The sequence below is a fragment of the Stegodyphus dumicola genome, chromosome 10 (genome assembly GCF_044657685.1).
Source record: "Stegodyphus dumicola isolate Sdum_Otavi_A_Nest chromosome 10, ASM4465768v1".
NCBI classification, from domain to species: domain Eukaryota; kingdom Metazoa; phylum Arthropoda; class Arachnida; order Araneae; family Eresidae; genus Stegodyphus; species Stegodyphus dumicola.
In genome coordinates, this window is record NC_140777.1 from 127,278,644 (window position 1) to 127,301,105 (window position 22,462).

At 32.8% G+C, this 22,462-nt stretch overlaps 1 protein-coding gene across 2 annotated transcripts in view; it reads right to left on the reverse strand.

Moving 5' to 3' along the window:
• The window catches only part of LOC118189269 (uncharacterized), a 106,725-nt gene that overhangs the window by 66,625 nt on the left and 17,638 nt on the right, over window positions 1-22,462 (reverse strand). The window lies entirely within an intron of this gene.

The following is a 22,462-nucleotide window of genomic DNA, read 5'->3' on the forward strand; positions in this document are numbered from 1 at the left end:
CATTTAAGCATTTGATATTTCTTTTAAATAAAAGATGTGGAGAGTCTTGATTCTTAATTTCACTTTGGCTCTTGCACCAACACAAATCATTTTTTTAAAATTATTTTTTGCTTTTATCATAAATATCAATTAACATACTGCAGCTTGATAATGACTAAACAACGTTTTTATTTTTAATATTTGTAATGGGAAAATCTCTAGAATTTCGGGCCAGCACTGGGATGTAAAATTTAAAGGAGGTAAAATTTTTAGAATTCAGGGATGCATTTGGCAGCAGAACTAATATAATTCAGGCTTAATTTTGTCTGCATGCGACAGAAGCAAAACACATTTTTTAGCTGAACAAAATGCCTTTAAACCCCAATTTCACAACACATTGCCAATTGCGTAATGTGCTGCTAGCTAAGTTATGAGATGAGCCACAAAAGGTTTTTCAGATATCATAAACCAAAAATTTTCAATTAATGGAATTTGTGAAGAAATGTGGAAAAAGTGGTAATAAATGAAGATGATATAACAGATGTTTTTCTTTGTGATGACAATGCCCCAATCATTAATCAACTAACAGATGGCAAAGTCTGCAGTATGGTTCTAAATCCAGAAAATATCACGATTGATAATGAAGAAAGTGACACAGAAGTTTCTGAGAATGAAAAAATTTTGATTCACAATTTAGTGAGAATTCTTGACACAGCAATTATAGGACTTGAACAATGGGGCTTTGTAACTGAACAAGAATTTACATCTATCTATATAACTAAAGAGAAAGTATTAGCACAAAAAATAAAGCAAATTAAACAACTTACATTGAAAGAAATGTTTAATAAAGCTAATAAAAATCGAATTTTTTTTCTTTTAAGGTCATAAATACTTCATTATTTCATAAACCACTATTTCATATTTTTTAAATTTTGTAATTTCTGCATGTCATCTTACTAGATTTGAACTAATGATAAAAAATCTCGAAAAATCCCAAATCTGGAATTGACAAAGCCTGATAAGTGCGGCTCTTGGATTTTGTACTGTCAAGCTATCAATTTAAAAAAATATATATGCTGTATTAACCTTTTGAAGATGGGATGGCCATTATAGTGGCCATACAGTCCTCTGTCTTAAACGACGGGGTTGTCCACTTTAGTGGCCATGTCTTTTCCCCCTATTTTCTAGGCTGAAAGAATGGGGTGAAATCAACGAGATAATATACTGGTAGAGAGCTTATTGCAACCTTCAACCGGTTCCAACATTAGTGTCACGTGACTGCTGCGCGAATTCCGAAAGTCCGGAAATACTTTACATTGCTTTCTATGGGACGAAAGACTGCTGCTCTGCTTGGTCACATAAAATTTAAGTAAAAATGGTTATTCGCTGCAGCGCCTATGGATGTAAAGAAAGTTTCGTGAAAGGAGGACCTGTAACCTTTCATAGGTAAGTTAAAACTGCATGATTTATTATTTTATTTTCAGTATTTCTGTCGTTTTACTATCTCTGTTGAATTGGTTGGAAATTTTCAGCCATATTGTACAAGAAAATTGCCGCTGCATATGACATTTTCAGCATATATTATTAGCATCAAAATGTATTAAATACTGTGACACTATTTACTGGATTCATCCTTTACAAATAATTGAATTTTATATGTTTTTTCCGTGTGTTCCGTTGAAATAGAAAGCTGCGCCAATTGGCGTTAACTTTTTTTCACCAAGTCGTACGCGTTTTGATTTCATAAACAATTACTGCTTGCGATAAAAAAAGAAAAATGCTGTTATTAGCATTAAATTATTGAGAAAAGATTGTGCGATATGCTTACTTTGTTAAAAAAAAAAAAAAAGCTGAAGCTTGATTCATGCAACATTGAACATAAACAGTTAAACAGCATTATTTTAAAAATCAGATTACTTTTATAGAGCTCAATGCTGTATCATTATTTTCTATAAAATCAATTAAAATAAAAATAATCTGGATTATAATTCTGTCTCATCTACGATGCTGTTAGAAATTTAATGTAATTGAAAAAATGTGATGTAAAAAACTTAACCATATTTTAAATAGTATTTAAAAAAAAAAGGAGAGTGAGAGAATTTTTAACTGTAATATCGTTTTGATCCTAATAATAAATACTGAGTTGAAGTTTGTTACCGTTTGATACATATTCAATATAAAATATTTGTTATAGTTAATAAAATGTATTCATCCCCCATGACATACACATGAGTGTGGAAATCAGTAATTAAGATTGCATTATTTTGTTCTAGTAATATAATCTCAAGAAAAGAGAGTGCATTATTATGTTTCAGTAATATAATCTCAAGAAAAGAGAGGTGGTGCTCATTTTAGAAGTTGAACCTGCATGCAGTGAAATATAATTTTGTTAATAGATTTTTATTAAGAAAGAATTGTTGATGACAAAATCAAACTAACTTTTTTCAACATTGCCTTGAGCACAAATTTTTCCCATCATTAACAATCTAATTTGAAAGTGACTCATTTTCTTTTAAATTTCACTTGACCCTCTTTTCTCTAGAAGGCACCTTTTGACCTGTAATTTGATGTATTACAAATTGTGTTTTTGAATGTACGTACTATTGTAAAATAATTTCAAGAGAACTTTAAGGTGGTCCAAAAGGACCCTTTGATTTCCATTCCAATACAGAATCACGAAATAAGAATTCTCATGTAATAAAAGGCTAAAGGGAAAAATGCCATCCCCATATACAGACAATTATATTATTGTTTTGACTCTATTTGTAGGTATATTTACATTTCTTTCCAATGAAAAATTACTACACTTTTAAAATTTCATGATATTTTTCAGCATGTACTTAAAGAATTCTTAAATGATTCTGAAAAATTACCATTCTTCTGCAGTATACCTGTATGACCTGGAATACATATATGTGTGTAATTTAATACTTCATTTGCTACTTTAGTACAATTAAGGTGGTTTTTTTTTTTTTTTTTTTTTTTTTTTTTTTCCATTTATAGTTTCCCTAAAGATCCAGAAAGGCAGAAACAATGGGAAGTACAACTGCGGCGGGAAAACTTTAGAGTAACCAAGTATTCAAAGTTATGTTCGAAACATTTTACATCAGACTGCTTCGATAGAATAAAGTTTGGAGGCACCTGGTTAAAGGCCACAGCAATTCCAACGTTATTTAATTTCCCTTCTCACTTACAAAAAAATGTTTACAAGCGAAAGTTGTCAAAAAAGCCACTTCAGCCCAATCCAGAAGAGTCTATGCACTATTCAGAAAGTAAGTGATGCTCTATTTGCAATTTCAGTATCATGTACTTAACATACTTATTTATGTATGTGAGAGAGAGTCGAGGAAGAAATTGTACTTTGATTAAGTCTAACATAACATGCTGTGATGTAGTAATTTTTTTCTTTGAATTCTATTAATTGTATTGGTTTCAATATGTTAAATAACATTTTTAGAGAGAAAAATAGTTTTGTAAGTAGGTGAATTTTGTTGCATTCTAGACTTATATTCAGTTTAGAATTTCCAGAATGCTTGTAATTTACTTTTAGCCTACTTTTTTATTTATATTTATGTTTCAGTTTCATTTGTAAATTAAATTTAATGAACTAAGCTTGAAAATTTTATGCAATTGCTAATTAAAGCAACTAAAACACTTGAACCATTACACGATAAAGTAATCTGAGATTATGGGAACTTTTAAAACTAATTTAGTTTATATCTACAACATCTTGCCTGAACTCTAATATTTTGCAAGGTATTGAAAGCTTGTGAAGAAAAACCCATTATTTATTTTTTACTAATTTAAGATGGCAAATTACCCTCAAAATCTCCTTGCTTGCTATAAATATTCATGTTTCATAACTTTTAATTCTGTTTCCTCTCAGAAAGACATTACACAAATAAAATAATCCTTTTCCTCCACACCAAATCAAATTATTAGCCATAAAATTACTGAAATGCGTTATTAAGCTCCATATGAGTATGATTTATAAATAATAATTATTATTATTAATATAACACTTATATTTAATATTTCGTCTTGAAATCTGTTGTAGGTTCAGCAAGTACATCTGTAACTCCTGAAAGAAGGAAACGGCTGCATTACTTGGGAGATTTTAATGATGAGGATGTTACATCTCCAAGTAAAGCAAAAAAAGTTCTTGAAATAGCTCAGCAGCAAAATATCAGCATGAAAAGAAAAATTAAATTGTTAGATAAACAGAACAAAAGACTGAAGAAGCGTGTGGCCTCTTTAGACGAGCTGCTGACTGAGTTAAAAACTCAGAATTTAATATCTGATTCAGCGTCAACAATTTTAGGGGTAAGCTTAACAAATTTTTACAATATCCAGTTTTGTATCTCTCTTACAATTATTTTATTCATCATTTCCCAGAGAAATTGTGCTTTTAACTATAGTTTTGGTTTTTAACTATAACTTAATTTAGGGGTAATTCATAAATGATGTTGCACATTTTCATAAAATTTTTTATCCTCCTTCCCTTGCCAAATGTCAGGCTATTACATAAACATATACTTTCACTTCTGATTTAAAGCTGGGAAATGCTGATCTAAATCATTTAGTAAGAATCAGTAGAATTTTTATTAATCCCAGGAAAGTTGTTTTAGCCCCAATAGAAAGAAATACCCTCAATTTTTGTAATTTCAAAATTTAATCAGCTGATTTTAAATGCTGTTTTTTAACCAAAATGTGTGTGATGTCACACTTTTTATTACTCTTCTTCCCCCTTGTGACAATTGCACAAACCCCCTCCCCCATCAGAGCGTGACATCATTTTTGGATGGCCCCTTATCATGCACCCTAAGATATAATGAATACTTGCTGAGAATTTTCAAAATGTAATAATCAGAAATATATGTCTAATCAAGTAATTCTTTGATTAAGGAAATGACATGCAGGATGCAATGTCACAGGTTGTATTTCCATTAGTGTCATGAAAATATTGCATCTGTAGGTTTTTTTAAATATTTTTGAGGTGACCATTACATAAAAATGTTATAAGTTATTGCTAAAACTCATCTATGTTTTATTATATTATATTTAAAATTTTTATGTTTAATATTATATTAAAATCTTAATTTTTTTGCTCCCTTCCTCTAGTTGTCTGGAGCTGCAGGGGACTTCATAGAAAGACTTGAATGTAGTAATTCAAGAGCTGAATATTCAGAAGACCTCCGAACATTTGCCATGACTTTAAATTTTTATTCGGCAAAAGCATATAATTATGTCAGACAAATGTTCAACGACAGTCTTCCCCATCCTTCTACTTTAAGAAGGTGGTATGGTAAAGTTAGTGGTTCTCCTGGATTTACGAAGGAAGCCCTACAATCATTGAAACTTAAAGCAGAAGAAGCTTTAAAGATAAACAAAACCATTTATGGAGCTCTTATTGTCGATGAAATGGCAATACGACAACATATTGAATGGGATAGAACTCGTTTTACTGGATATGTTGACTTAGGTACTGACATAGATGATGATGAGCTGCCTCATGCAAAACAGGCTTTAGTTTTCATGGTGAATGCCATTAATGGAAGCTGGAAGGTTCCAGTTTCGTATTTTTTGATAAATGGGTTAAATGCTCTAGAAAGAGCCAATCTTATTAATGAGGCCCTTCATTATCTTCAAGAGACTGGCATTAGAATTATAAGTTTGACATTTGATGGTTGCAGTAGCAATATTGCAACTGCAAATGTATTAGGTGCAAATTTACAAAGCAATAATTTAATCAATTATTTTCCACACCCTGCCACCGGAGACAATGTGTAGGTCATAATGGATCCTTGCCATATGTTGAAGCTTGTTAGAAATTGCTTGGCATCAAAAGGATCCATTGTTGATGGTGACAGTGGCTTTCATTTTGTGGGAGCATATAATCAATTTAAAAAAATTTCAAAAGGAGCAAGGCCTTCATGCTGCAACAAAGTTACGGGCACGGCACATAGAATGGTATCGTGAAAAAATGAAGGTTAAACTTGCAGCCCAGGTTCTCAGTAATAGTGTTGCTGATGCTCTTTTATATTTAGAAAACGATTTAAAACACCCCACATTCATTGGCTGTGCTCCAACCATAAAATTTTTAAAAATATTCAATAGCCTTTTTGACATCTTAAACAGCAAAAACCTATTAAGTAAAGATTTTAAATCTCCAATCAAGCCCCAAAATAAAGATACTATATTAAATTTCTTAAATACAGCACAAGAATACATAAAAAAACCTAAGAACAAGTAAAATTGGAGAATACATATTGCATAGCAACAGGAAAACAGGATTTTTAGTTTGCATCAATAGTATTAAATCGTTATATATTGAGCTGTGTGAAATTTCACCTCACCCATTAAACTTTTTGACATACAAATTATCACAGGACCACCTTGAGTTATTTTTCAGTGCCATACGCACAAAAGGTGGTCACAACAACAACCCTACTGCAAAACAATTTAAAGCAGCATATGTTCGCTTACTGATGCACCATCACATAATGACATCAGGTAGTGCAAATTGCATCGTTTTAGACGATACAAATATTTTAAATGTGAGCAGTTCACTAATATGTACTTGAAGTCAATCAATTTCAACTCCACAGATACCTTTAAAGGTGATTTTAATTTTTCTGAGAATTGTGTTACTGAAGATCATTCTTTTGCATTAACAAGCTGTAAACAATTCTCAGACTTTGTTAGTGATGTTGTTGCATACATTGCTGGTAGTGTTGTTAAAAAATTGAAAAATGCATTAAAATGTGATACTTGTATATATTCTCTGTATGATGTTGGTTTAACAGTTGATTACACACAAAGTAAATTATTAGGTAGAAAAAATAGGGGAGGATTAATAGTTCCATCTGGTAATGTTGTGAAGATATGTAGAGCAGCTGAGAAATCTTTTCGAACCACCCAAGCTTCTGGAAAACTTAAACAAAAAAACATTATGGCTTCATTAATTTCAGATAGTGTTAAATGTATAATAGAAAACTCTCCAAATATATTTTTAGGCATGCATGAACATATTTTAAATCATGAGCCTTTAGATAACCATAGAAGTTCTTTGATAAAAGCCATTCTGTTTGAATACCTGAAAATACGACTGTACTATGCAGGTAAAGTTGAAACAGAAAAACTTCAGAACAAAAACGTACGCAGTGTTAACACAAAAATTACACTTTTTAAGGGACAATAATATTTTAAGTTTTATTCAAGTCCTGTATTTTTAAAAATAAAAGCATGTATTTTTAATTTGTAGTTTGTATTTTATTTACATTGTTTTATGTATTCATTTTTTAAAAGTAAATATCACATTCTTTATATATCTATAAAAATTTCAATGGTTCGACAAGCTAATTTTTTAAAAATATATACCATCTCCAAAAATAATAATAATAAATAAAAAAAGTTTGATAAGTCAAATTTTTCATATCAGAGCCATATATAGGGTGCAACAAACAACGGTGCAAATAATTTAAAGCGATTATTAAAAATATAGATAAAATATTCAGGAAAAAAGAGGTTATTATTATTGTATTTCATATTATATTGCATTATTGTATTTCATAAAGTTATTCATGTAGTATATAACAATAACTAGTTTCTATATTTTGGCCAAATTGTGTGTTTTTGTTTTAAAAAGCTCATTACTTATTCACATATCAAAAATAAGAAATTTGGAATATACTTGACTACCATTTTGAGTAGGTGATTTTTAGTACTTGTTCTTGATATACTTTAGAATAAATAATTTTAATAAATAAAATAAAGCATTAATCCACTTAAAATAAAAATATACTACTTTGTATGAACACCAAACTTTTAAAATATGAGCAGGACATGCTTTTCAATCGAAAAGCTTTTTTTCTTCATCAGATGCAAGTTGGATCCTTTGCAGCTGGTGAAGAGCGAAAACTTTTTATTCAAAACGTGCGTTCTGCTCACGTTTAAAAGATTAGTGTTCATGATAAGTAGTATATTTTTGTTTTACTTAATTTTTGAGTGTTTATTTGTAATTAAGCCACTTACTTTATAGTAAATACTATATTTAAATGCACATTTTCATAATGTGTTTATTTAATTGGGATACAGGAATAAAATAGAATATGTATTGTCACGTTTGAATTTATAATTCAGAAAGAAAATTTTATTTTGAAAATGTACATTTTACAGCTGATCTGCAAAATATGAAATCATACTAAATTTAATGTACAGTTAAGGCAGTAGCTTCCAAGTTTGCATGAAATTATTTTCTGGACATTGCTGAATTTATAAGCACTTTAATATGCAAGTAACTGAATAAAATGGGCATAATCAATTACTTAATAAAGATCTTTTTAAAAATAAAAAATTCTTTACTATCCTACATTTCCATAATGCAAGTACTATTGCTAACACCGAGAGGTCAAAAGTAAATGAAATTCTTCCAAAAACTATTTCTGACTTTAAATTAATTAAAATTGTGTTTACTTAAATATATGAAAGTAAAATATTTTTCTTTAATATTTTACTTTCATATATTTAAGTAAACATAATTTTAATTAATTAATTCAGTATAATTTATCTTTTTGTATCATAAACTATATTAAGTTTGGACAGTAATAGTTTATAGTTCCAGGTGAAAGTCAACAGTCTGTAAGTATATATTTCATCAATGGCATAAATACATGTAATACAATGTGATTTTCTTTGTCTCTTTAGGATGCAATGCATTAAAATTAAATGAGATTTTTTTACCTTCTCAAATATTATAACAGTAGTGCAATTAATTTTTTAACGTTATTCAAATTAAAGTTTCCATCTCATTTTTTATTATTTATTTTAGATTTTCTTCCTAAAATTATTTAACCTAAACATCTTAAACAATGGTGCAAATAATTTAAAGCGATTATTAAAAACATAGATAAAATATTAAGGAAAAAAGGGGTTAAGTTATATCTAAATATAATTGTAAAAAATCGAACAACCTAATTCGAGGTCGTTGTCTGCAGACTGCTAGGAGACGGAAATAAAAAGCACTACTTGCCATATCAAAAGCGGGCCAAACTGGCGATGAACAGTCTAAGCTATCACTCCCCAAGAGCATTAGTCACATGGTATATGTTGGAGACATCCTAGCAGACGAATTCTCTGTGGGTGAGCCGTCTACCTGTTATAAGAAGTCGTTGGGTGAAATGTCAAATTTGACGTCCCTGGGGTTTTAACTACTTATCTCTTTCAAAGGTCTTTGTGTTAAGAATCCGGTTTTTCTCAATTTTTCCCTTTTATTTCTTGTAGCTACATAGCTACAGAATTCCCGATAACTGCATTTGTAAATTGTAAACAGAGTCTTGCATTGCTTTAGAATATTGCATATTTTTGTAAGTTTTTTAAGAATTATTTTGACATTTTTCTAGCAATATGCCGAAAAGGAAAAGAGGTCTAACTGAAGAAGAAATACGAAAACTTCAAGTGCTTGATGACGAAATATATACACATACAATATATCTGTATGTTTAAATACACGTATGCATAAATCCGCATGCAAACACATATATATAAATGCATATGTGTGCCTGTGTGTGTACATGTGTGTGTCTGTATATACGTTATTCCCATTTAAGGGTATGCATGCTTTCCGCTTTATGTGCATATCTGCACATATTATATCAGTGCAGACATACATACTGCATGGATATGTAGGTATACATTTCCATAAAAAAATATAAATTCCCACGTACTTGTATACATGTACAAGTGCCTTTTTCTGACATTCTTATCAGTTCATTCTTAACAGTTCTGTCTGTCTTTATTTCCATATATATCCGTTTATGCTGAAGTGACGTTCAACACATGGAAGTTAACTGTGATGGTACTGTTATTCAGACAAATTACAAGAACGTAAATATAAATTTTGTGTCAAAGAAACAACAGTAGTTTTAAAATTTCAGTTTGAAACCTGGAAATCGTAAATATACTAAAACTAGTCAATCAGTTTGAAAGGTCATCTCTAGCCATTAGATTCCAGATGTACTGATGTACTGTTGTTTTAAAAGGTACCTCCATATCAGTGTCTCGATTTCACAGTCGAATAATTTTGAAGTAAAAATGTTCAGAATGGATTAGAGTAGTATTTGTGAAATTTCACTGTCCGTTGAGCTCCGAGAATAAAAACAGGATGTAAAAGCTCTCAAATAATATACAAATCATTGTTCTAAAAGAACACATGTTCCACATCTTAATTTCTGAACTTTGACCTTTTAAGTGATTTTGTCATTCATTAGAGAAACAGTGGATGGACAAAAATATGGAAACACCTTGTGAAATGCATGTTTGAAAAGAAAGATTGATTTTAATGAAATATATAGGTGGCGCTAGCGTTTTTGACTACTGACGCCACCTATACAACTTCGTAAATGTGCTAAACAGTTCAGTTGTTGTCGGAGTACTGTTATGTGAGGTTGTCATTGCATTATGTCAGAGTTAACAGACTTCGAACGTGGGAAAATTGTTGGAGCACGTATGGTAGGTGCTTCCGTAAGCAAGGTAGCCGAGGTGTTTAGTGTTTCAAGAGGTACTGTATCGAAGATTTATTCCGCATATTTGAAAAGCGGAAAAACATAATCTGCTAAATCACAGCGCGGACGAAAGTGTGTCCTGAGTGATCGTGACAGACGATCATTAAGGGCAATTGTGACGAAAAATAAGAAGACCACAGCTGCAAAAGTTACTGCCGAAATGAATGCTGTGTTACCGAACCCTGTGAGTACCAAAACAATTAGAAGGGAGCTTCATAAACAGGGAATTGCTGGCCGTGCTGCAATTGAGAAGCCACTCATCAGTGATGCTAATGCCCGTAACAGGAAAAGGTGGTGTTTAAGTCATAAAGCCTGGACTATAGAGCAGTGGAAGCGAGTAATATGGTCTGACGAGTCTTCTTTCACATTGTTTCCCACTTCTGGCCGAATTTACATCTGGAGAACGCCATCTCCAGCCTATAATACAGACTGCTTGTTGCCAAGAGTGAAACATGGCGCATGTTAAAGCATGCGCATAATACCTTTACACATGCGCATAATAGGTTTACGCATGCGCGTTTAATGTATAACGGATGTAAGCTAAAATTATCTGATTATCTATTTCAGTTAATGTTGCAGATTGCATTGTTCCTTAACCTTCTAATTGAATCCAGCTTATTATTTTTTCTGTTATGGTTCTGTTATGGTTTGGGCAGCCATATCGTGGTTCTCTGCTAACCCCATGATAACTGTGTCAGGGCACATGACTGCCAAGACTTATGTGAACATTTTGGCCGATCAAGTTCATCCCATGGTACAAACTTTGTTCCCCAATGGTGATGGTGTCTTCCAAGACGACAAAGCCCCTGTTCACACAGCTCACATTGTCCAGGACTGGTTTTCTGAGCACGAGGATGAGTTGTTTCATCTCCCCTGGCCACCACAATCACCAGACTTGAATATTATCGAACCTTTGTGGTCTACATTGGAACGGAAAGTGCGTTCTCTTTATCCACCGCCAACATCGTTATCTGAACTTGCCACCGTTTTGCAGGAAGAATGGTATAATATTCCCTTGGCAAACATACAGGAACTGTATTTATCCATTCCGAGAAGACTGCAAGCTGTTTTGGATGCCAACGGGTTTCCTACACCATATTAAGCAAAGAAACATGTTTTTTTAAAGGTGTTTCCATATTTTTGTCCAACCCCTGTATATCTCAGCAACTACGTTCAAGGGCAAATTCCTGGGGGCATACCTTGGGCACTCAGTTATGAAAGAGTTTCGATACAACAGCATAATGACCGAGGTGTTAATAAGACCAATGAATAGCTACCAAATTTTCAATGAAAAAAGAGAAAAACAGTTAATCCAACAGTGTCAGTATAGAGTTCGCATGACCTGACAATGAAGATTTTTTGAGTAACTACAAGTAAAGATATCTACTACTCGCTAATATATCGCTAATACTACTCACTAATATATCATAGAATTTAAATTCCACCATATGCCACCATGGTTGATGTCAAAGCTGCTACAAAGACAGTCTGGAGTTGAAACGAACTAGTTTAAACAGTACAGGAAATAGAAAAATTCATATAGGACGATGATTTCAAACAGGAGAGAATTTTGCTGACCAGGCACCTTAAATTATCTGGAAATTTCTCTTAATGTGCTAAATTATGTAGTACAGTCAAAAGTCTTTAATCTGGACGTCCATAATCCGGAATGATCTATAATCCGGACCTCAAAGCTACAAACTTTCTGCGCATGCGTTAAAGCATGCGCATAATACCTTTACACATGCGCATAATAGGTTTACGCATGCGCGTTTAATGTACAACGGATGTAAGCTAAAATTATCTGATTATCTTTTTCAGTTAATGTTGCAGATTGCATTGTTCCTTAACCTTCTAATTGAATCCAGCTTATTATTTTTTGCAGACTGTTAGAGCAATTTTATAAAAGTAAGCTTGAACTTTCGATTATGTCAAAAAGAATTTCCGATTCTGGAGCTACCAAAGGATCTACAAAGCAAAAGCATGTTTGGATGTCCATCAAACAAAAAGTGGAATTGCTGCAAAAAATGGATAAAGGCATATCCTTTGATTCTCTAACCATTCCGAAATATGTTTATCAATTTCACGCTGCTCTGCGGGGGAGGGATGCGCAATGAACAGAAAGTTGATCTGTCAGCACTATCCTTATCTTCAGGGCAGATGTTTTTATTTTATTCGGCCTTTAATTCCTTACTAAATGTAGTATTTCATCTCGATGTATTTCGTCTTTGATATGATTTAAAATCAAATTCCTCGTCATTATAAATATCACGAATAAATATCAAATAGTTTTCTGGTTGCAATTTTCTAATTTCGACTATGCGTAATGTATGCTGCACGCATTGAAAAAAATGTTTAATAAAGTAAACAAATAAGTATTAAGCCTTTTTTTTTTTTTTTTTTTTTTTTGTAAATTTTGATACCCTTTAGATCATAATTGCTTTTTATTTCATAAATTAGGGTATCATATTTTTAATTTTATAATTTCTGCATGCCATCTTACCAGATTTAAACTGATGATCTATAATCCAGAAAAACCGATAATACAGAACCGACGAAGTCCCGACAAGTCCGGATTAAAGACTTTTGACTGTATAATATAGAATAACATAATACAGTATTGAAGACACAACAACTAATTATCATGTAACTTTTTATCCCACATTTGTTGCAGACACGATGCATAACAAACAATTTTACCTTCAATTTGAAAAACTCTTTGCACTAAGAAATTACCTAAATTTTGATACCCGAGTGAACACGTTCCCTAAAGCCCCGTTCACAAGAGCAGATTCGAACGGTAGCGAAAACCGGTTCTTCCAACGTGTCCCGTTCACATGGGACAAGCATTAACTGCCTCGCCGAATTGGAGGTAGTACTTGGTTGAATGTTCCTTACTTCTTGGGAGCAGGGCAAATGGGGAGATTTCCCGTACTATACAGCGTGGTTCACTTAATTTTAGTTACTGCTCACTGGACTGTCAGCGAAACAATCGCGCTGATAGATGTCTGGGGATGTGATAGCATCCCCCCAAAAATTAGATAGAACTGTACAAGATACGCAAATTATAGACAAATACAAACAAGGTTAACTGATGCTAGGTATTCCAGAAATATTGTTCAAATTAAAACTAAAGTTAAGACAAGTGCATATCGGCTTCAACACGACAAGGGATTCGGTACCTTTCGAATTATTTTTTTAAAAAAAAATTTAAGCATTTTCATCTACTTTTTATGAATATTATTAAATGGTTTTGTGAGACAAAATAATTTTAAGCTATTTTTTTAAGTTTTTGCTAACATTTTTTTAATTTAAATTTTTGAAGAAAAATTTTACAATTAAAATGTTTTTCTTCTCCTACAAATTTCAATATCTCCCCCCAGTTTTATTATTGTATTTATTAGAGTGTTCTTAATAACTTCAAGGAATGATTTTGCAATTAATGAATTAGTTTTTGAGAAAAAAAGATACACTTTTATCTAAAATCTTTAAAACAAATATGATCTCAGTCACATTTTCATTTCAAATAATTTTTTCCTTTCAGTATTTTGCAAAACCCATCCTTGTTTCTATAAAGTATATAATTTTAAATAAGCAGTAAAAATAATAAAAAAATTAGTTCATACATGTATATGTTTTAGGACTTTAAGTAAAAGGATTTATTGAAAAAAAATGCAAAAGGTTTCTCAGTTTGCATTTGCAGTTTAAAGAATACAAACTGTCTAAATAGACATTTAATGATTTCAAATCTTTAAAATTTTATTACTGAATTTCAGTACACATATATATATATATATATATATAAATCAAACCTAGTGCTATTTATTCAATTGGTAAATATAAACATAAATTACAAACCTTTTTTTTTAAACCTTATGTGGCCAGAAAAATTGCAAAAACTCATAAAACGCAAGCAGAATTTTTCTTTACCTGTTTTTGTTTTATAAAACACGTTCAAAACAATTTAATACATTAATTAATTATAATATTGTTGCGTGCATACGGATTTGTAATAGATTGATAATAGTTCATAAATGATTGTCATTGCACTTAAATCCGATGATAGCTTAATTAAATTTATTTTATCAACAGAAACACTTCAAAGTTCTGGAATTTTCACAGAAATACCCGTACAAGTGTTTAGAATATCACTAAGTATAATCAGTAGTTATGCTTCAATCTAATAAGAACGTTAAACACAACTGAATGCAAAACGCATCTTAAGAGAAAGTTAACTCAGAAATATCTCCAATCTAACGCTGAACTAACAATTGGCAACAATAACAACTTATATAGCATAAATAATGTCATAAAAATAGTGTGGTATAATGAGATTATTACTTTAAAACCGATGTTTCGAATTAATGCCCAAGAAGAACCAATATTTCCCATTCTCCTTCATTGCACATCTTTCAAAAAAGTAAAAAAATCATCCAATTAATTTCCTGTATCATTTTTTAAATGCGAAACGTTTGCTTTATAAGCTGTAAAAATGTCGGAAGTTTGTAACCGTTATATTTTTAGATATGAAATTTTAAAATTAATGGGCGTCAAGAAGTCTAAAAATATGAACGATTTTTCAAAAGTTCTCCCAAAATATTTTTTAAAAAAATTACGCTAAAAATTTCATTTAATTTTTTTTCCTCCACAGTGTGTTATGGTGCAAACTATAATATTCTGAAATTCTCATTTTATTTGTTAATATTTGCAAAAAATCGTTCCCACTTTAAATTTGAAAAAAATCTAGTCCTCTAAAAATTTAAAGTGTGACATCACATCCACAAGCAGTGTATGTACTAAGTTTGAGTTCTATATCTTATCGGGAAGCAGTTTAAAAATCCATGACCATTTTTTAAAAATAGCGACAAGCACCAATAGTGAACTAAATAACAGCTTATAAAATAAAAATAATAACAATTAAAACGCATATATTTTTCAGAAACCATTACGAAAGTTCAGGTACCAGTTGCGAAAGTCCAGATTACAAAATTAACAACAATAAACAATGTTAAAAATGTGTAAACAGTATTAGAAATCTGCGAATTCGGAGACGTGATTGTTCACAGAGGCTTAGGTGTAAAGGGGAAGGAAGATGGTGGTCTTCTGAACGGGTCCTAAAGACGAAACTCTTTCATGTCTCCTTTTTCTCCCCTTGCTAACGGCAGCTGTGCGAAGGAGCGTTGCATGCGAACGGGGCTTTAGTGAGACTGGGAATTTTAGCTTTAGACAAATGGAAAAAAAAAAAAGACAAATGGAATTTACGTTTTGAATTATGGGTTTGCATACAAAATAATTTGACATTTTTAATTTTCAAATAATTTGACACTTTTAATTTAAATTCATTCTATTATTAATACTTGAAATATATCACTTACTAATTTTCAATAAACAGTATAAAACGGTACATGATTAAATAATTTTTTTTTTCAAATTTTTAAAACTAAAATATTCTAAAAAAACTTTTTTTGAGCATCTGTTTTACTATGCATTAATTTTGGAAAAGAACTGAATTTTAATTAGTAGACTTATGTAGATGGACATTGCACTACTAACAGTCTACAATAAAATAAAATTATTTTTAATTAAACCAGTTATATTCTAATTTGCCGAAAGTTTCATCCTTAAATAGTAAGTTATCAAGCAGATTTTGAACAATTATGTAAAATTAAAATTTCATTATGCCTTTAGAGCATAATTTTAAAAGTTCCACTGACCTTTAATTTTTAATCATTTTTACAGCATTTATTTTTAATTATTCCCTGTATGGAAGAAAGTTCAAAGATATAGCTATATTTGATAATATATACCAAAACAAATTTTAAATTATAAGGAGATTTAACAGAAAAAAAAAAAAAAAGACTGATATGAAGACTGGTTAAATTTTAAATTGTCCAAGGAAATAATCAAATAGTTGACATATTTTTTGACATAACATTAATATAAAGATATGATAGAAATAATTATTGTAAGCACTTAGTAAAGACACATAGTTTTGCAGTGCAATTTAAAATTTAAACCAAAATTTATAAAAGCAAAAGAAATGGCCTATAATGTAAAGAATGGCATTTTCTTCAATGGAAGTTTACACATTTCCCAGTAGTCTCAATCCAGAAAAACTGTAATATGAAATTTTCCCTCAGTGACGAAAAGCATCTTGAAGTCTGGTCACTAATCCCTACACTTCCCTTCCTTTTGCGACATAGATGCACCCCTCTGAGAATCCATTAAACTACATACAAGAATCTTTGTTGCAAATAGAAGGTGATTTCTTAAGGGGGGGGAAAGCATTTGGTTCAAGATTCCCTGTCCTTTCAAGGCTTTTACTGCTACCAAAGCCTCAGCCTCAAAAGGTTAAAAATGCTGCACAGAAAATTTTCTTGCATGCAAGTTAGAAATGAAGGGAATTTAAATTAGACTTCTCTCGATTGGAAGCAAACAATAACACTGATTACAAATTCAGTCACAACACTTGCTTTTATAATATGAGTTATACATCAGATTAGCTCTTCACATATATGCAGCCTTTTCATTTATTGAGAAAAACGAAAAATTTTGTACTTTATTAAAAGCTCAGGATTACAGGTTTCACTCACACTTTTTATTATGTAGTTCTTTAGTTTTAATATTATTTAAAAGCTAATGTTCTATCTTGGACTGAGAGTGTAGCACTGGATAACAAATATTTCTGAAGCTGCTATTTATCGTCACTGAATAATTGATAGTAAATATGTTATGGAAATTTTGATATCATTTATCTAAAAGTTAAATGTTTAGAATAACTCTCAGTTTCACCATATACATAAAAATACTGAATTAACAAAGTTGTAATAATTTCAACACTGCAACAAACAGTGATATTGCAACTTACTATTAATTTAGGTTAAAGCCTACTATTGTTAGATTAACCCTTAACTGCCGCAGGCGTATATATACACCTTGCTCAGCCGATGCGTTAACTGCCCCGTGCATATATATACGCTCTTCCAAACTACTATCATTTGCTTTGCGCTGCTACCCGTAACATTACTCGCAAAGCTTTCGAATGCAACACCACAATGACCTTGACAAAGTATGCAAAGGAGGATACTATTTCAGAGACGTGTGGGAAGAAATTGGAGAAAGGGATGTGTCTAAAGCCGTAAAAGTAATGACTGCGCGGTATTGGCTGGTGTTGTTTGAGTAAAACATATTTTTTTTTAATTCTGTGTCCTCCGTTTTCGTTTACTTTTTGTAGTAGGTTCCAGGAATAAAGAAAATAAACAACAGATGTTTCAAAACCATTTATCTTTTTTGAATTATTTTTTGATGAACTGCTCTGCTCGTGCTTCGTATTGTTACTGAAACTAACCGTTTTGTAGTAGACGAGTATAGGAACCAATACCTTGCAAACAAAAAATCAAGAACAAAATCGTGGCATTCAACCAGTTCAGAAGAAATATATGTTTTTTCAGGCATACTGATTTCACATGGAAACCTGATATTACACTTTATTGGTCTAAAAATGTATTGATCGAAACTCCATTTTAGGGATCTTTTTTTTATTATACTTACATCTTTTTATTATACTTTTACTCAAAACACTAAATTTTGTACATTCATTTTTTCTTTTATTCTTTATTTTGTGAAAATAAACAGTTTTGGGAAAGTAAAACTTGCACCTTTTTACCCCCTAATACATCGCATAACTACGCGTGCCTGTGTGAAAAACCGTGGCACTGGGAAATGAATCTTGTACGTTTTCCGTGGCAGTTAAGGGGTTAATAACAGCATATTCCACCTGACAGGATATCACTTAGGCACATAACTGTTAACATTTTTAGAAGAACAGTTGCATATATTAATGAAAAATAAATAAACATTTAGACTTATGCAAGAAATTAAGAAAATGATGTTAATTATGCACAGTCATCAGGACTTAATTTCTAAAATTAGAAGTGCCACAACCCTATGGCAAGAAGTCAGGAAAGATGAAAAAGTAAGTAAATAAATTAATTAATAATCAAGTTGAATAAAATACAAATATATAAAAAATTAACAAATTAAATTTAATTTAATAAAAATGACTGAATAATAATATAAAGTACCACATCTCATCGTAAAGGAGTTCTGACTAGAATTACAGTTACACTAAAAAACTGAAGCATTTAAACCTTAATATACAGTATAATGTAATATTTCAGGAAATGGCAGAACCAAAATAATTTTCTTTTCAGCATACCAATGAAAAAAGTAGAACAGAAGAAATACTACAAATCTGAAAACTAATCTGTAAGTTAGGAACTGTATTAAGTAACCATTTTCATTCCCTATGCTTGTTGCATTGGTCCGAAAAATTAATAAGTGCAGGAAGCCACAAGTGATGGATGTGTCTGAACCCTCTATTTCAGTATTTTATTATGCTATGCCCAGAGTCACTTAGCATTTATTAAAAATATAAAAAAATGGTTCCTCTCTTCCTTGGCCTTCCTTTTAGTCATGGAAAACTAAAATTGCCAATATCGAATACCAAGGACACCTGTACGTAAGTCTTCAGGGGATAACCATTGGATTGTAGATATTCACACCAGCAGTTTGACCTTGTAAAAGACCATCCCTGTGTTTTCACTGGTTTTAGCTTGTGCACGTTTAGACAATTTTTCAAAGTAAAGAGGTGTTACAACTGCCAAAAACTAGGTCACATCAGCCACACTTGCAGGTCATCCCCCACATGTGCTACCTGTGGTAAAGGACACGCAGTTGGCAAGTGTACTACAACTACACCTCATTGTATTAACTGCGAAGATTCGAATAAGAAACTAGGCACAACATACGAAGTAACACACTCGGCAAGTGCAGGAATATGCCCAGCATACAAAGCAGAGCTCAGTCGCCTCAGAGCAGCTTATCAACATTAAGCAAAATGCAGGGTCTTGTACACAAAAGTATACTTCAGGGTTTCTCCGTCTTACAGGGAAATCTCCAAAGATGCCAGGCTGCAACAAACAACGCAGCCCAAATTATAATGGAAAATAACTTTCCAGTGGCCCTACTGCAAGAATATTACACCAGAAATGGAAAAATTGTAGGTATGAGTTCTTTTAAAATATTTCAATCAACCAGTAATCTGGCAGCAATAGTGTACAATGATCCGCTCACACCATTAAAATTGTACAAAGGAGAATACTCAATCACCATTCAGCTTGAGAGTCCTAATGGGTACATTTCTTTCACAAGTGTCTATACTCCGCCCTCACATGATATAGCATTAGCACTGACTGAGCTAGAATATGTAGTTGCCCTCCCTGTTCGCAGCAAAATTATTGCAGGAGACTTTAATGCCGCAAGCCCTCTTTGGGGCGCACCGGAAGGAAACAGAAGAGCAGTGCCAGTTCTGGACTTTATAACATCCCATGGCCTGACGATAGTTAATTCAGCTAACAGTCCCCCAACATTCTGGACCACACGGGCAGAGGGCTGGCCAGATATTACACTAGCAACTACTCCCATTTACCCAAGAATAAACAATTGGAATGTGTGGAGTGATTGCCCATCATTAAGTGACCATTGTTTTATTAGATTCGACATTGACTTAGAACACCATTACGCAGTTAAAAATAGATGGAAAACAAAATACATAAATTCCCAGAAATTTGGCAGCTCTTTAGTGCCCCATGTTTCTCATTTAGTAGCAGCCTTTGAAAATGCAAGTAATAAGGAAGAGCTCGATACGGCATACAATACGATAATAGACACATTGCAGACGGTCTGTGATAAAGTACTTAAACGGCGTAGTCACTCTGTTTTAAATAAAACTCCATGGTGGAATTCCATGTTAGCGGCCGAACGGAGTCGAGTTCGGGCCCTTAGGCGCCGTTTTCAAGGCTGCCGCGATCCAAATGAAAGAGAGGCATTGGGAATGATATACAGGAAAAACCACGCAGTCTACAAACGGAAGATTTCAAAGGCTAAATTGGAATGTTGGCAGAAATATTGTACGAACGCAACAGAAAAATTTGGTAGACTATTCAAAATTGCTCATGATAAGGTCTTCAAACCTACTAGCCTAACTACATCAATCTGTCAGAATGCCAACACTAGTTCCCAGATAGTGACACATATACTGGAAACGATTTTCCAGCATGATGATCCCTACAAAGATACTACAGCGCAGAAGAAAATACGAACTAGTATTGAACAATATTATACTTCGTCGATTCCTGATTCTAAGCCTCTTCCAACAAGCAAGGAACTGAGTGATGTAATCAAGAAGCTCAATCCAAGTAAAGCTCCAGGTCCGGATGGGCTTGACAACATTCTCAGAACTATGCATAACATGTATCCAGCAATACTTTTCTCCTATTTACAGGCATGCTGGAGAATTCGCCACTTTCCAGAAGGCACAAAATTAGCAGAAGTTTCCCTCTTCCTAAAGGGAAATAAAGATCCAAATGAGGCCTATCTGCCTGCTCCCAGCCATGGGAAAAATCCTCAAAAGAATAATACTTCAAAGACTGAATTTTTACATTCATGCTAATAAACTCATAAATACTAGTCAATATGGCTTTATAGCAGGAAAGTCAGTGGATCACGCGCTGAATTACCTACAGAACATGGTACTTAGAAACAAGCAAAATAAACTGCATACTGTTGTCATCAGTATAGACATTCAAGGTGCCTTCGATTCGTTGTGGTGGCATGATATTTTGAAATGTCTCAAAGATATTAATTGTTCCCAAACTATATTTGATTTGATCTACAGCTACCTGAGTGAAAGACGAATTCAAGCTACAACAGACGGAGGTGTCCACATGCAAAAGGTGACGAAAGGCTGCCTGCAGGGCTCCTGCCTAGGTCCACATCTGTGGAACCTGGTAGCAGACACCGTGCTCAACCTGTTTGATGATGATGAAACATCAGAAATAATAGCGTATGCTGATGACTTCTTGCTAATTTCAAACGGTCACAGCCGTAACAGTTACGAGATAAATTTCCAAAAAGCGTTAGACAAAATAGTCCGTTGGGCCAGTGAACATAAGCTCACAATTTCAAGAGCAAAAACCAAAGGAATGCTAATTAGCCCAGGAAAAAGGCATGAGCGTACCCCGTGCGTAAACCTTCATGGCAGAAACATACAATTCATGAGACATTTCCGCTACTTGGGTGTGATTATAGACTACAGATTCTCCTGGCTCCCTCACATCAAGGATCTTAAAGAAAGGCTACATAAACTGTCTAATACAATGCAGAGAACAGCTGCTGCTAACTGGGGTGTCTCCTCACAGATGCTCAAAATATGGTATGTCACAGTTGCTGAGCGCATAGCTCTTCATGGCGTTTCCATATGGGGCGTCAATGTCACGATTAACATGCAACATGCATTGAATTCTGCGCAAAGACCATTTTTTCTGGGCATCTGCAGAGGATTCCGTACCTCTCCTACAACTGCATTAAACGTATTGGCTGGGCTTCCGCCGCTGCACTTGATAGTACAGAGTGAGAGTATTGTGGTGAGAGTGATCAGACTAAAACAAGACGTTACTATTTGGAGTAAGACCTACGTATTCTCGGACTACGAGAATCACATTGCCCACTTTCCTTGCCACCCTGCAGACTTCGATATAGAAGCAAACTGTAATCCTCCAAGTGTATTACAATCCTTAGCCGTATATACTGATGGCTCCAAAGGAGAACTCGGGACTGGCAGTGCCTGGTGTGCAATGGAGGGTGACCACATAATCCGTTCCTGGGCTAAGAAGCTTCATCCCAGTAACTCAGTGTTTCAGGCAGAACTTACAGCCCTAAAGGCAGCTCTGGACTTTACTGCTAACAATAGCAGGTATAAAGTAATTTACACAGACTCAATGTCAAGCTTGTAGGCCATCCAAGGCGGCCGCAGTAGACATCCCATTGTCAGAGACATACAAAAACTATTAATTTCAATT